This window comes from Oreochromis aureus, linkage group 3 (genome assembly GCF_013358895.1).
Source record: "Oreochromis aureus strain Israel breed Guangdong linkage group 3, ZZ_aureus, whole genome shotgun sequence".
NCBI lineage: Eukaryota > Metazoa > Chordata > Actinopteri > Cichliformes > Cichlidae > Oreochromis > Oreochromis aureus.
In genome coordinates, this window is record NC_052944.1 from 24,026,212 (window position 1) to 24,043,364 (window position 17,153).

The 17,153-nt window shown below is 38.3% G+C and overlaps 2 long non-coding RNA genes across 5 annotated transcripts in view; one reads left to right on the forward strand and one right to left on the reverse strand.

Moving 5' to 3' along the window:
* Window positions 1-4,195: 4,195 nt before the first annotated feature.
* Window positions 4,196-9,349, forward strand: LOC120437734. 3 transcript variants are annotated; one of them, XR_005611370.1, is made up of 5 exons: window positions 4,197-4,251; window positions 5,119-5,318; window positions 5,404-5,515; window positions 7,643-7,800; window positions 8,837-9,349. It is a non-coding gene; the product is annotated as an uncharacterized LOC120437734 (long non-coding RNA). The 3 variants fall into 3 exon arrangements; XR_005611371.1 differs by lacking the exon at window positions 5,119-5,318 and having other exon boundaries at window positions 4,196-4,251; window positions 8,837-9,348; XR_005611369.1 differs by having other exon boundaries at window positions 5,119-5,515.
* A 2,069-nt stretch (window positions 9,350-11,418) lies between these two features.
* LOC120437655 overlaps window positions 11,419-17,153 on the reverse strand; it is an 8,360-nt gene continuing 2,625 nt past the window's right edge. The window contains exons 2-7 of one of the 2 annotated variants that reach the window (XR_005611324.1): window positions 13,795-13,976; window positions 13,223-13,696; window positions 12,983-13,105; window positions 12,334-12,523; window positions 12,129-12,229; window positions 11,419-11,986 (exon numbers count right to left, since the gene is read on the reverse strand). This is a non-coding gene — a long non-coding RNA (uncharacterized LOC120437655). Of the gene's footprint in view, window positions 11,987-12,128; window positions 12,230-12,333; window positions 12,524-12,982; window positions 13,106-13,222; window positions 13,697-13,794; window positions 14,321-17,153 lie in introns of those variants that run through there. The other variant, XR_005611323.1, reaches the window with a different exon arrangement.

The window sequence follows — 17,153 nt, forward strand, 5'->3', positions numbered from 1 at the left end:
CAGACTAAATAAACTTGGCACTCGAAACTAATTTGGGACGATATGGGGGCCTTTTTTGGCCCAGTGTAACATCGGTCTGCATTTATAAGAACATTTTATGTCAACTTTTTCTGTAAAGTTATTTGCCAGTTCATTTGTTTACCTGAGAGTTCCTACACTAACTATGACTACTATTGGGAAGGATATCCTTTGTTTCTGTACCTTCTCTTCTTTTTTAAAGTCTCTAATGTCTCAACATGTTTGTCTGTTTTTTGTGTGGAATTTTGTTTTTTTTTAGTTAGTTCTTTATTTATATTCTGTACTAAAATTGCTAATTAAAATATTTTAAAAAATAGATGCACCAAACTTTGTTAAATGATCCGACATGTTAGTAGTAATATACCTATACTTTTTTTTGCCCCACCCCCGCCCCCACCCGCATCCCCTCACCCCTCCCCTATCCCCCTGCGCGTTCATGTGAGGGCATGTGCGCGTGAAGAAGAGGTCATCCTTATCAAGAGCATCTCAACTGTACTTCCATAGTTTTCATTACAAACAGTCTCCTTTATCTTATCATGTCAGAGGGCAACTGAAACCAGGTCCAACAGAGCCACCAAAGGTTTTTTCACCTTTTATCTTTCCATTACACTTTCTACTGACCAACCGATCCTCCAAACAGGTTTCACCTTTTGCTTACACCCCCACACCTTTATCTCTGCATCTCAGAGGTCAACTGAAACCATGTCCATCAGAGCCTCCAAAGGCTTTCCACCTTTCTTCTTTACATCCTACTCTTTTATCTCTGCATCTCAGAGGTCAACTGAAACTAGCCCCACCTATATAAAAACACCCTAATCACATCCTGTATTTTTCCTCACCACTTCACATCGGCCCTTGAGAGCATAACGCTTCGTTCATCAGCACGGTCAGCAAACCTAACAGTGTTCTTTTTTAACATGGACAACATATATGGTAAGTAAAACAAGACTATTAATGGATTCTTAAATTATACACCCTAAACCTCTTTTCTTTAGCGCTCTGAAAGACACAGAGGCTAATAGTTTTTAAACAGAATACCACAAACAACAGGTATCCCTTTAGAAATAAACTGTGATACTTCTAAAACTACATATTCTTAACTCTGCAACAGTTAGACAGAGGGGGTTACAGTTAGACCCCCAACAGTCAGCAGAAGAAGTCATAAAACAATGAAAGAGGCTCCCTTATCAACAGCACCCCAGCACTCACACATCCCAACTGTAGTTCCATAGTTTTTCATCCTTTTTCATTACAAACAGTTTCCTTTATCTTATCTTATCATGTCAGAGGCCAACTGAAACCAAATCCACCTATATAAAAACACCCCATCAGACACACAGTATTTTCCTCAGCACTTCACAACTGCCGCAAGGTATATCGTTTTAACTTTTTATTTTTTCGGATCCCAGACACAGCGGTGTGAGGTAGTTAGCACACAGTCTGGACATGTAGAAAACATCGTTTGTTTGGAACACTTCAGCAGAGAGGTAGAATTCATAGCTGTTCATAAGAGTTTAATTTAATCAAACCTCATTTTACGGATCTAAGTGGCTCCTCATCACTAGCCAATTTACCATATTATTTAAATATCAGAATTTTCAGAATGAGGATCCAAGCGGGACACAGAGGCTGCTAGTTTTAACACACCAGAATGCAAATATAAATAAAAGCCTGACTATCCTGAGAGCCTAGCTGCAGCGACACCTTTCTTTCACACAGATGCCTGGATGTCTGTTGGAGCCCACTTTGCTACCCACACAGAGCGTTTCTGACCTACAGGCGCTGCTTATACAATAGAGAAAAGCAACAATACAGCGTGTTTCTCTGCTCCAAGACATCCGAGGGCCTTTCACACAGTAAGCATGTCTGTTATACCCAGCGCATAAATGTCTGTGTTAGCGCTGATTATTCAAACCCTGTTTAAAATGTGACACATTTGTTATCCAAAAACATTTCCTCTAAATTTTGCAAAGTTACTGATTTAAAAATTACATTTTTGAATTTGTAGTTGCATGACAAACATACGATAGACTATTGAGCATATTTATATAGCTACATTCACAATGGTATAAACGTGCTATATAAAAGATGCCCAAGCACCATTGCACTCTAATGCAAGCCTCTAAACTACATGTTGATAAGTGCATGAAGTTAACCTCTACCTCTACAGCTGAAAACAGTTTGTATCCGCACTCTGAGGGTCTGCTGAATTGTTTTTTAATATGGCACTTTTTTCATGAATTGCAGATGATGAATTCCTCTTTATTGTAGAAACTGTCCATAAGCTATTGTTGCTCATACTCACTGAGTTCCCTAGCTACTTCTTTACTATGTCAGTAAACTTTTCGAAAAGGAAGGTGTTGTAGATTTAAAGAAACATCCTAATTGAAGCAAAGGCAAAAAATTGGAGTGAATTTTATGTGACTGTTCATATTAAAGCCAACAACAAGTGAAAATCCAAAAACCGGCTCCAATCCTTTGTATTAATGATCTCCACCTCTCTCTCTCTGTGTGTGTGTGTGTGTGTGTGTGTGTGTGTGTGTGTGTGTGTGTGTGTGTGTGTGTGTGTGCCCTCACAGAAGGAAGGTCACAGCAGGAGCTTTTCTCAAATGCATTACCAATCAGTTTATTTTTTACAAGAAGTGTAGCTCATACAATGGTATAAATGTATTCTTTGCGACACTTTATAAATATGAAACTCTAAAGATTTTGAGTTCATGCAAATTGTGAAACAAGAATCTAAATATTTTGTGTCACAATGATTTCTATAAAAGCATGTTGTTTATGGGGATAATGTAACAAATCTTTTGTGCGTCCTATTAATGATCAATGGTAATTGAAGAGGAAGCTGAACCCTGGCTCTGGACATTTTCATGACAAGTGACAGCGCAGACATCTATTAATGAGAGAACATGTTTTATCATCATAAACACTGTGATATGAAGCATCGTTAAAGTGTCACTGCAGTAATGTTGACTCATGTTTTAATAGATGACTTTAAAACACTAAACACTAATTTCTGTGGTTTGTTTTAAGTTTACAGAATATAACATGTGGTAAGACGATGAGTTTTACTTCTCACTGTCCGTGTTATGTGTATCTATTTATCACGTATGCTACTTTGCTCTGTGGACTGTAAAATGTTTCATTGTGTTCATGAAATAAACCAGACTTTCACCGTCTGCATCTTTTACTGTTTTTCTGCTTTTGTTCACTCCAAGTTTGACAAAACCTACAGATATCCAGAGTTAACTCACTAACAATGTGGAGCAGTCTCAGTGTATTTAGCTGCTTTTTCCCTAAACACAACCAACTGAGAGAAACGCTGTAGTCCTCACTTTGGTCATTTGAACGCTGAAGGAGATTTGCTCCATAGACACCTTATATTAGTGTTTCCTGCACTTAATCTATCACTACTATGTTCTATTTAAATCCAGATTCCTTTTATAGTTTGCAGTTTCTTTACTAACACATTTGTAGATAAGTTTATTGCTGAACGACACAGTTAGCAGTCTCACTCACTCTCTAGGTTTTGAAGTTTTGTGTGTAACGGTTTAGTCTATCAAACCTTGCCCTTTTCTCCCCAGTATCACAACAGTACGACTCCCAAAGTACGGATCAGTAAACAACCAATGATTCTAAAGCCAGAACAGAAAGGAAGATGAATGATCAACACGTTCTCACTCCCAACTCGTCAAATGTGTGACGCATGGTCAGGCTCCCTCTGCTTCACTTATGGACGCGCAGGGTACCCCCCTCGCGTCGAGAATTGACGTGCAGGGTCCTCCTATTGAAATGCTGCTCCCTAATCGTTGTTTATCGACGAAAAGAGATTTCCGCGCAAGAGCCTGTTGTTCGTATATTTATATATTTCCGAAATCACATTGTAGTGACGTGTACTGAACACAATATATTATATAATGTAAACAACTACCTGAGAAACAGCAGATAAATTAATTATAGGCCATTACTTTTGCATTTATGGAGGGAGAGGTGTATGCTGGGTAATGGCACAGCTAGCGACTGGGTGACTTTATTCACCCGCTTCGGATGTTATCAGTCCATACAATGGGCGTTATTAGCAGAAATCAGTCCCATAGATGTGGGCCATCCACCTGCTAGATTGTTCAGAAGCTTGTTCTCATCCATCCAGATGGAGGATCACTAACTGGAGCGTGGGAAGACTCCAGAATCCACTCTGGCTGGAATCCGGTGGATACAGCAGTGTTACAGGTAAGGCCATTTAAACGGACAGCATTTATAGAATGACTATTAAAAGTCAGCGAGTGTCAATAATGTTAATGTGGTTATGTTAGTAATACACCGAGTGCTAATATAACAGCTTTAAGATGCATTTGTAGATATTATTACGTGTTTTACCGTCTTTATGCTGCTAGCTTAAAGTTACGGTGTAAACGTTAGCTTATATTGTAGTGAAGCTGTTACTGTTTAAACGATGTTAGCACAGAAATATTAGCTTCTGTCATGACTGATGAAGTTACTAGTTAATAAAGTTTCCAGTAAAGTGATTAATCCCAGCCACAGATTGACAGTAAATATCCCGATTAGCTTCGATGCATCTGTAATAAATATGTGCAAGTTTCAGTGCTTCGTTTAAACTGTATGATACTTATACTGACCCAGGGTCAGTGTAAAATACAATCCTAGCTGTGTGAACAAAGCCTGGCTCCTTTAATCCTGCATGACAAACCTCAGGATGCAGGTTATTATTACTCTTTCCTGCTGGCACACCTGTCACACCTGAGAGTCAGCTAGAAACTTACAGTGACGTGGAAAATCTTGCAAAGACGGACAGACTCTGTAATACTGTAAATGATCAGTGACTCAGGTTAACACTAAACTTTAAACAGTACCTCTGTGTCTCTGTGTGTGCTGAACATTTAGGATTAAGTCAGGCTGCATTGACTGTGGGACTTTAAAGTGTTAAAAGCAGGTTGAAGACGGCTCAGAAACATTTGACGATTAAAATTTACATTTATTTATTAATTAATTAATTAATTTATGGCTGCTGGTGATTTGTAAAGCCTCTACTCAGCTGTATTTTTGTTACTAATTTATGTTTGTTGTTGTTTAACAAAGATTTCAGAAGAGCAAAGATGAGGACTCCTACTTCATCCTTAATAGTTTAACTGGATTGGAAATCAAAAAAAATCCTGATTCTTCTTCCACAGAAGTTTCATTTGTCAGTGTGGGACTGCTGAGTCACCTGAAGAACTCATTTCATTCTCCACGATGTTGATTTACAGAAATGTTTCACAGGAACTGATTCCTCCCAAAGGGTGAACTAGTGTGTTTCCATAGATTACCTCTGTATGAATGTACTTCTTAAATGAAGGCAAGTGTTTGTCCTTTTTTGTTCCTCAGGTACAGTACGTGATATTAAGGGCAGGCGGTCAACACTGGGGGAAGACAAGAAGCAGACGTACTTCCAAGAGGGAGCTGCAGTGAGGACACAGCCTGGTCACTGAGGTCAGAGGTCAGAATCTGAAACAGCTCAGGTTTATATTCTAGGGGTTATAAAAAAATTCAAATGTATTTATAGAGAAACCTTTAAATAATATTTCAAATAATAGTCATAATTATGATTATTATTAGAAATATCAAACATCTAAGTGGATTTTCTGTTACACGTATTGTCTTAGCCCTGCGATAACTGGCAGCCTGTCTTTGTCCTGTATCAGCTGGGATAGGCTTCATCCTCCCGCAACCCTGAATTGGATACATGAATTGTATTGAATTGTATCCCAATTATGTAATCTGATCTTTTACAAACTCAAGGTATCTAATCAAAATGTAAGTAATAATGATAAAAATGAGAAAGCAGAAATAAGTGTGACATGAATGTAAATGTGTGAGCTGACATAGAGGACAGCTACATGTAGTCTGAATAACCTTTGTTGTCAAGTTTGCAGGTCTATCACGAGACATTCTTACATAGAAGAGACTGTTAAAGTCTCTAACTCAGTGAAGCATTATTGGTCCAGTCTGTTTGGATAAATATAGTAAGCTGATGTTTGTCCATTTATTGACACATTTTCTTAAGCGCTTATCCAGTTCAGGATCACAGTGGAGCTGCAGCTGAATGTGTTCAGTAAAGAAACCTTACAAAAGTTAACATAAACCTGCATCTCTGTACGTTGTTGTCCACAGGATGAGAAAATCAAACTGGAAGACTGTGGAACATGTTCATAAATGTTTGTGTTTATTAGAGATGGACCGATCCGATATTACGTATCGGTATCGGTCCGATACTGACCTAAATTACTGGATCGGATTAGGCGAAAAATAAAAAATGTAATCCGATCCATTAAATATCAAAAAAGCACCTCACAAAACTTGCAACACGGCGTAACTCGGCTCATAACCGTAGCGCATCGGAGCAGTGTGCCTCACGTGATACAGCGGCTGTGTGTATTTGTAGCCTCGCTACCAAACCAGCATTTAATCTCCGAGGAAGTTATCCCAGAGAGAAGTAAAGCAAGTGTGTAAGTTCATCTCTGAATGTTTGTAAAGCGTTCCCACGTTAAGCTTAACAACCGATATATGGAGCGACTGCCTCTCTCCCTCCCTCTGCTGTTGCTACTTCAATCGTGAAACTGCTTAACGATCAGCTGATCGGCTTTTCTGTCGGGAGTCCGTCTCTCTTCTTTGTTTTTGGCCCACTTTGCACCATAAAGAGGAAACCAGCGGCTGAACAACAGCAGCACGTTTAAGCTTGATAAGCTGTTGTTAGAATGTATTTAATATTACTTTCTACACCAGGATCTTTTTCTACGTAGCTGACGGCTGGTAACTGTGCAGGGGCGGATCTAGCAAAGTTTAGCCAGGGGGGCCGATAGGGCATGAACAGGGAAAAGGGGGCACAAAGACATACTTTTCTTTCTTATTCTCATTTAAAATGTCTCGCTTTTAATAAATAATTATCTGAATCTTACACCCAAAGTTTTAATCTGATGTAAAATGTATAGAAGTCCATTACTGTATATAGTAACTGTTAAGTCTAATATACCCTAGTAAGCTATAGTACTTTTTCCTTTGGGAAGGTACCATCTGTGAATTCTGCAATTCCGTTGAAGAAAGATGTTGAATCTATTTAATTATTCTTGAAAAATAATTTATTTCTGTGCATTTTTTTTCACACTGCATCAAATTAAAGTTGATTACATTGATTAAGCATCATGAGGTGGAGGGTGGGGGGTGGTTCCCTATTTTCTTTTTGCTGGGAGTTTGCAACCCTATTAGTTAGGTTGCTTAATATTTCTGCTAAGTACTCTTTAAAATACCAGAATAGGGAGGATGGAGCAGGTTTAAGTTTATTAGATTGATCAGTGTTGCTGAACTATGAAATATTTTGGGTGCAGTGTATTTTTTACATACAGGTATAACAGAATAGCTTTAGTGTTGTTGTTTATTTAAACTTCAGTATGAACTTATACAAAACGCAGCAAGATATTAAAAAAACAGTTTTATTGATTAAAAAACACACTATATTGGATTCATATCGGTATCGGCAGATATCCAAATTTATGATATCGGTATCGGTATCGGACATAAAAAAGTGGTATCGTGCCATCTCTAGTGTTTATGCCTGTGTCTTTCACAGGAGGCGCTGAAAGGTTTCCCTAATAGTTCCTGGTGAATCAAAGCAGGACCATAAAGGTTGCTGGACTGCATGATGGCCTTACCCCTGAGCAGTCGTCCTGTTAAAGGAGGAACCAGTTAGAAGCTGTTTTCAAAGTAGCTGAGCAGATTTCATCTCAAGTAAGCGATTAACTGTTTGTTCATTTGTTCTGCCACTTAAAGAGCATTTAAGGACGTCTTTTGAGTGTTTAGTTGAATTAATTCTACTGGCTCTCATGGTCATTTGTGATTATGGACATATTTTTCATGTATATCAACCATTTAGTAAATTCTATCTTACAGTCTGAGAAATGACAGTGTTGATATTCAGCACGAAGAGAAAAGCTCACTTGTTTGAATTTATTTACAATCATAGTTTTTATAAATTCTGACTGTAAACAGCTTTTACAGCTTTGATATTGTTTGACACTCGATATCAGGTGATGGGATTTAATTTAAAGGTTTCTATGTCCCAATGAGCCATTTACACTGACCAGTGTCACTTTAACTGTAACACATTCATTATTTAGATCCAACATTTCTAAGAGAAATAACTGAATGTAAAAAATGGCAGCCCTCAGACCAGGTTTATAGAGATATATGCATGCGTTATGAAATTTATGTATCCCAGATCATTTTTATTCATCTAGTCCTGGCAGACCCACCCCTTCCTCCCAAGTTAACTGCAACCCAAAAGAACTAGTGGGGGTATTTACACACTCACAACCAGTGTGGGGTAGAAAGAGCCACCAAAAACCTGTCAGCCTGCACAGCTACAGATGTGCTAAAAGCTAAAAGAGTTAGAAGCTCTGCTTATCGAGAAACTTTCTAAGCCTAACAGGGGACAGGTACTCCTGCCCAATTAACATGATATAACCCCACATACAGCCCAGACATAAAGTGAACCAAGTCATTTAGTTAAAGACAGCATGGGAGCAAATGCCAGCCTGCACCAACCTGACATTTCTTCCTCCTGAATTAAATGAATGAATGCATGAAAGTTAAATGACTATCAACCTAAAGCCACTAGTTCCCACACTGGAGTTCCCTGACACTGTGTTAACTGTACTGAGCTTGTATCAACAGTTGTAACAGGCTAAGCTACCTGAGAGACTGCATTGAATGATTGTTTCTATCTTAATGGTTTCAGCTCATATGTTCTTTTTCCTTTCTGTAGATCAAAGCAGCTCGTGCTCTTTCTGCTTCCATTCTGATGGCAAGAAGAAGAAGAAGGAGAAGAATGCTTCAGCGAAGTGGCGTTCATGGTCTCAGTGGACAGTCATGGTCACACACTGCATGTGGTTTTAAAAGCAACATTGTTCACCACAACAATGGAGATGTGTAATATCAGTGCAGCTACGGTTTGTTCTTGAACATCAGTTCTGTTTTCTACTTTGACCACTTAGACCAAAAAAGTGTTGTTTTCAGATTCTTTCTTATAAATCTGTAAATCACCTGCTCATTTTTTATTACAATTAGTTTCACATAAATAGTAGTGTTTCCTTTATGGTCTTTTAATGCTTACACTAGACTGTACACGTCTACATTAGAGACATTTCTGTTACCTATTTATGAGAGTGGGCTGCTTTACTACAATTTGGAAATGGATGCAAAATTGTGCTATTGTTTGTTTTTTAATATGATTCAATTCAATTCAATAAAACTTTATTGATCCTGAAGGTTGACCCCGAGGAAATTTGGGTTAAGGCCAACACAGGACGTGTCTGACTAAGCAAAGATTAATCTGATCCCATTTCTACCTGTCTCTACTGTTTCAACTGTAACTGTCAGGATATATATTTATTCCAGCTCTCACAGGACAAAGGAATGACTCAGACTTGTCAAATGTTCTTTGACTTGATAAACAATTTGAAGTTCACAATTTTCTTACAAATAAAACTTTAATGACAAACATGAACAGCTGTGGTTATTTCTGAGACATGATTTTTTTTGAATGTGTTCACATTTAGACAGTGTGCATTTGTATGCTGAAACTGTAATGGTGAACCTGAGGTGATGGTCAACAGAAGGCAAACATATATAAATAGAAAACAATACTGAAGTAATGTCTTTACCCTGTGCAGCGTGTGGACGCTGTGCACACAATCACCTTAATCACTGTAGTAAACATGCACCACTAGCTCACGTGACTGACTGTCTCCATGGTTACATCGTATATTATTAGCTATGTAAACAGCTTCCAAAGATACCGCCATAGCTCTCTGCAGCTGTAACACTTTCATGCTTTACAAATCATTTCACGTTTTTGATAGTTATGAAGAGAATATGTTTTTAAGGTCATGCTAGGCGGTTGCTATGGTGGTTGCTGTGGACTAGGGTGGACCGCGCGTCCGATTCCTGTTATTAGCTGTCCGCCGTAGGAAGGCTGCGTTCCGTTTAGAAGTACTGACAGTCTGCCGTAACTCGAACTCAAACCCCGCTTTGTTCTTTAATTATAGGCCTTTTATAGCTGTCCATGACACGCACACACACACATACACACACACTTTGCCTCACAATGACAGTGCAACTTTACCTAACCTAACCTTTAAAGTATCTGATATAGGATAAAAAAATGAAGCAACCAGAGATTTAATGATGAAGACTCTGGGTTCTGTAGTTCACGTTTTACAGTCCTGAATGACTCTTTGCATAAAATTTATTGAAGAGGAGTTTAGAATGCACTTTACATTTAGACTGTTGCTGTTTAATTTTTTACATTGTTACTGTGTTATGTCATGAATAAGGTTTACCTGCTGGGGGTTTGATGGATCAGCTGGACAATACAGACAGACTTCATTCATCATACGCAAGAATCCTAGTTGGATTTTTGTTTTCACTCATATTTTAGAACCAAATATTGAAAACAATTCTGACAGACTGGATACCTGGTCAGGGTGTACATTACCTTTCACTCAAGCATCCCAGGACAGAGCCCTGCCCCACCACGAGCCTGGGTGGATACGTGGTTATAATATAAAATGACTGATACTGAATATGAATATTTCATGAAAATCAAATTATAATATGAATTCCTAGGTGTTTGTTATATCCAGCAAGAGATTGATTACATATGTCTGAATTGCTAACCCTAACCCTAGCTCAACAGACCACAATGCCCTGGACTGTCAGTATTATTACATGCTGTGAACATAAGTAGCTTTGATCACAGTTTATGTTGTAAAAGGAATATTGAAAAAAAGATCTACATTGTGATATTATTTCTTCCAAACTGACCAGAAACATGCTTGTCAGACTCTCACAGCACAGGATCAGACTCACTGTGCATGACGGTTTGGGCCAATAATGTTTGTTAGATTGTCAGTTGTTTAGTGCTTCTGTACAGTTAGGGTCACCGTCTCTGTGTCAGTATAATTAATATGCAGAAAACACTAAAAGCTGATTGTCTTCCAATATTCTAGCATAATTAAAAAACTTTGACTTTGTTAGTACATATTGGTACAGTCCTAATGCCAATATGATTCTTCATAACTCCTGCTTTGAAATACTGAACTTTAAAATTGACCTGATGAAAGATAATTTACAGTGGCAGTCTGTCAGGATAATTCTGACTATAAGATCACTGTATTAATCTGAATCCTTCTGCAATGTGCTGTGAATGAATGCTGATGCAACTCACTGTGGGAAAGCTGTTAATAAAATGAATCTGTGACACATGCAACACATTCATAGAGGAAGAGGACACAAAGGGAGGACACGCAGAGGCTGTGTTAAAGTCAGAAATCCAAATCTTTAGTCAAAAACAGGCGTCGGTTACAAACAGGAAGACAAGCAGTCCATTAAACAGTCTACAGGGTCAAACATACAGAGAATTCAAACAACAGTAAAAAATAACTGGACACTGGAAAAACTTAAAGCAATGTGAGACGCAATTAAAGGAAGCAGTGCAGTATATTCACTGAATTACAAAATTACAAAAGAGAAAAACGACAATTTCTACGGTTTGTTTTCTTAAATGCAGTTAAGAGTGTGGCTGGTAAAGATGGAAACATACAGGATGTAAACTGTGTGAGTTTGGTGAACTTTGTTAGTAACAAATGAGGTAAAAAAACAAACAAAACAGACAAAACACAGAAAGAGGCTCTCAGTATTCATTAATAATTAGAAAGCATCTAAACATTCTGATTTTTACAGTCTTAGTTCCACTCGCTGTCATCATTAAAATCATCATGATCAATGACGAGGTCCTGAGGTGGGCGGGGCCGTCTCTGGTGATGTCACCATGAAGGAACAGCGTCTGGCACGTGTTGGTGAAACATCCCAGTACACTGGTTTAGTCTCCTCTCCAGCTGTTGGACATTTGACACTTCAACATTAAGGGGAAGAAGAAGAAACAGTGTTAGGTCAGGTGACCACATGGTTTCTAAAATAACTGACAGGAAGTAACCAGGCTGTTAGAAATGGATATCATGTTTTTAAAGTTACTGTAGTTAGGTAACTCTACTTACCAAAAGCAGAGCTGCTGAATGTTGCAGGAACTGATCATGTGTGGTGGTCATTCAGTGCTGCTCCGGCAGGTTAGACAGTCTAATAGTGATATCCTGTCCATCTGAGAGTTTGAAAACACACATGCAAAGATTTAATTGTATTACAGTCAAAGTTGGATGTTCGTTTTTGTCCTTTAAAAATGTTTGTGTATTTGAAAGCACTAACATTTAGTGATGACTCGGATCATCTCTCTCTAAGAGTGTCTCCTTTAAAGGGGAGACAAGTGTATCCACTGATCAACAAGTCAAGGTGGTGAGATGGACTCGTGCCCTTTGTGACTCTGCTAGTTCTTCTGAGGAAACACCACCGTCTCTCCACACCGTCACCATCTGTGAGCACAAACTGCCGCTCTGCTCTGCCAGCATGTAGGAAATCAGATATCACACACACAAGGGTGAAGAAACATTAGAGCTCAACTTTGGATACTTTAGATCAAAACTAGCTCTTAGTTTCAGCAATCAGACAAACAATGATACCAAACTGATTCTGTGTGAATACAATATGGTATTTTCAATACAGCTGTCAAATTAATGTATAAAAACTAATACAGATATATGTATATATATTTTTGATAAATTAGTTTGCTAAATTAGAATATATTTTTCTTTATTTTTGATTTAACAATTGCAACTGAAAGAAATTAAATACTGAACAAAAATATATTGTCACATTCTTCATTCTCAAATACAAATTTCACAAAGTAAATTTTTGATTAACAGAAAAAATATGAATTACAAAAAATAATTGTATATTATTAAAATATTATGCAACCGTGACCAAAGTCAGAATCATCATTACAGTACTGTGGACTTACTGCTTGTATAATAGTGATAAACTTCAGGGGAGATCATGATGACAGAAAACTGTAAACAACACTCTGAAGTCAACCTGCTTTTCTTGTTTCTGTGACCTCAGCACGCTGACAGACCTGAAGTTGCTAAAGATTTTAAAAAGTGATAATTATAGGGAAGAAACTTCTCTTTTTCATCTGTTTAATCAAACATTTGATGCCTCAGCTGTCTCAGTCCTAAAGCATTCTGCAACTAACACTAACCTGAGGAGGCTTGGATTTGGCTGCAGGTGCCCCTGTACATCCTTCTCAGCAGCACACATGTGGGTACCATTTAATCACACTTCTTCCTGAGCTTTGCTTCATCACAAGACTAAAGGTGGCATCCCGTGTCACAGTCTTATCATCATCCAATTGGAGAAGAAACATTTGCGCGCCTCCTGGTTTTGTTTTCTGATCCTGCAAAAAGACTGAGGACAACAAAGCCCAGAGAACACGAGATACACAACACCCAACATTCAGACTCAACAGCCTCCATAAATGAAGAGCACCAGGTTGGTCCAGTTATACTAGATATAAGCATACTTCACATTACTGTGTATGAATAATAATCAAGAGACAAACTTTGAAGATGCAGAGCATGGTGTCCCATCATCAGACTGCAAACAAACATCCACCAGGCTTCTTTGTTGGCAGAGGTGATGATTCTCCCATCAGGGATCAGTAGCGTGTATTAACCTGTGATATAAGCAGCAGTCACTGAAATATTACTGTTTCAGATATGAAATCTGCCACATAAAAGCCAGGGTGGGAGGGATCTCTACAAACTGACTTACCTCTCTGTTTCTCCAGCTTCAACAAAAATCTGACTCTCCAGTCACAGACAAACAAAAAACTCCAGCTGGGAGATAGAAAACGCTGTCTGGGTCTTGCTGGATGTTGCTGGTCAGAGTCTCACATTAGCAGAGTGCTTCTTGGTCCCACTGACCCATGTGGACAGCGACTGTGGAGAACTGTTCTGGAAAACGGAAAAGAGAATTAAAATGACAAAAAGCCAAACAGGATTTCCACAAAGACTCTCTTAGAATCAGCAATCAGAAAATCATTGGTTCATATTACAATTAAATATGACCAGGATCCTTAAATGTAAGCAGTTAAGATCTGATTTGATTTACATCCTTCACACAGCACATTTGTCCAGGCTGTCAGGTAAACATAGAATTAATCTCAGGTAGCATGACTCAGAGTAGAGATTCAGTAAGAAAGATTGCCAGCTCTAATATTATTACCACACCAACAGCTCAGATTTCTAGAAGTATTTAAACAAATGTCAGTCTATCCATTCATTTTCTTCTGAATATTCAATTCAGGTTCACAGTGTGAGGGTGGGGGGGTGTTGTGGAATTTTGTAAATAAAATCTGCTGTGATCAAGCTATTTATTACTGCGCGCAGGAGAGCCAACACACATCAAACATCTAAGTTCACAGTCATGCCAGCTCTGCCACAGAAGTCGTGCTCCCACTCCTCTTTGCATTCCAAGAAAGAGGGAGGAAGTTACAAACTGATCATACCACACTTCACACGCCTCGCTATGAAACCTAACGGATTAATGGTTCTGCTGTTTTGTGCCCTTGGCCTTATCAGCACCTGTAAAGGGAGTTGTTTTCTCAAACTGCTGATGCTGAAGTAAGTTCATCTAGTTTTAGAAACTTTCACTGAACAGTCTATAACAGTGTCACAACTAAGCATATGCATAAGCACTTAAATACCTTAAATGAGAATAATAGAAACTTTCTATTAGAGCCTGTCCCAGTAGTCACAGGTAGAGCACACCTGGACAGGTACCAGTCTGTCAGAGGACTAACACAGAGACAGACATCAGAGTAACACATCTATTTAAAATTAATGTAAGCTTGCTGCAGCTGTATGTATGAACATGTGTTTCTGTGCTCACAGTCCACCTCTCAGGAACCTGGAGTTCATTTTAAGTCTACTTTAAACAGACCTCACAAAAGGCTGATGTGGCTGGATCAGTAGTCTGATTTAAGTACGATACCTTTGGCCAGGGATTAATCTGGTACATCGCTTCACTGCAGTCTTACATATTATCCCCACACCTGAATAAAAAATATTGATATTTACAAATAACAGATTCAGCTGATGCAGCCTGACTCAATCTGATTCCAGATGTTCAGCACACACAGAGACACAGAGGTACTGTTTAAAGTTTAGTGTTAACCTGAGTCACTGATCATTTACAGTATTACAGAGTCTGGCAGTCTTTGCATGATGTCCACGTCACTGTAAGCTTCTAGCTGACTCTCAGGTGTGACAGGTGTGCCAGCAGGAAAGAGTCATAATAACCTGCATCCTGAGGTTTGTCATGCAGGATTAAAGGAGCCAGGCTTTGTTCACACAGCTAGGATTGTATTTTACACTGACCCTGGGTCAGTATAAGTATCATACAGTTTAAACGAAGCACTGAAACTTGCACATATTTATTATAGATGCATTGAAGCTAATCGAGATATTTACTGTCAATCTGTGGCTGCGATTAATCACTTTACTGGAAACTTTATTAACTAGTAACTTCATCAGTCATGACAGAAGCTAATATTTAGTGTGAATGCTTGTAAAAGCATTCACAGTATTGTTCTTCTAATCTTTATTATTAGTGTGAATGCTTGTAAAAGCATTCACAGTATTGTTGTTGTAATCTTTATTAGTGTGAATGCTTGTAAAAGCATTCACAGTATTGTTGTTGTAATCTTTATTAGTGTGAATGCTTGTAAAAGCATTCACAGTATTGTTCTTCTAATCTTTATTATTAGTGTGAATGCTTGTAAAAGCATTCACAGTATTGTTCTTCTAATCTTTATTATTATTATTAGTGTGAATGCTTGTAAAAGCATTCACAGTATTGTTCTTCTAATCTTTATTATTAGTGTGAATGCTTGTAAAAGCATTCACAGTATTGTTCTTCTAATCTTTATTATTAGTGTGAATGCTTGTAAAAGCATTCACAGTATTGTTCTTCTAATCTTTATTATTATATCATATTCCGTACGTTATTTGGCATCTATCTACTTCAAAACCGCTCAACTTAGAAAAACCATTCAAACACCGTTAGATTCCTCTTCTTTTGGACATGACTGCTTCTATTTTTCTCATTTATAACATTTATATTTTTAAAATTATTCAACTTTTTCAACAAAAATTTCCCATGTATTTCAATGGGAGTCCTTCAAATTCTCCTTCAACTTACTCCTCTTTAAACTGTATCTACTTCCACATACATTGACATAGAGCCACCACCATTCAAACTTTAAAACGAAGACAAGACATTCAACTATTCAACTTGTATTTATCTTTTCAATATCTATTATACTTTTTCTTCAGTTCCAGTTTAAGTTTCATGAGGTTTTTTCACCCGTTTCAGAGTTTATAATGGGTGTGTATGGGACGGAATGTTGGGGCTAGAGTGAGACAGCTCAACTGCTAGAGTGAGAGGAGCAAAAAAATTAATCTTAAAATCTTTTTTAAAACTGCTGCTGTGTCCACGGTGCTTGGTCTACAGGTATGATTTTACCCTCAAAACGTAGCCATCGCTGTCCTCTTTCATCCAATGTGTTTACTATTGTACTAGGTGTTGTGGTTCTTTCAAAAATGTCACCAATGCACAGCCTCCTCCCTCCAACTCCTCCATAGACTCTAATGTTAAAATGGCTCAGAAGGTTCGTTTGAAAATCAGAAGAGCATGGTGTTTTTACACTGTCACCACGTCCATATAATAAATTCCACAGGCATGAAAACTGAGAATTAGGTAGACTGGACATTGCTGTCGCTCACGGTGAAAGAATTTCGTCAATAGGACCTGTACTTTTCATTTGGGAGCGATTTGTTTCGGCCTGACTTTTCTGTTCATTTTAAGCAGCAAAAGTGAGGTGCATGTCTGTGCGCGTATGTATGGAGCCAGTGGGTGCAGTCACTATAGCAACCAGGCTCACACCTCCCTTCCTGCCTAACGAGCTCTCTCTCACTCTGCCAATATTCATCTTAAACACTTCTCTTTCAACTGCTGCTGTGTCCACAGTGTTTGGTCTACAGCCATCATTTTACCCTCAAAACGAAGCCATCGTTGTTCTCTTTCCAACAGCATGTCTTTCAAAGCTCAGAGATGTAAACCTTTAAAAG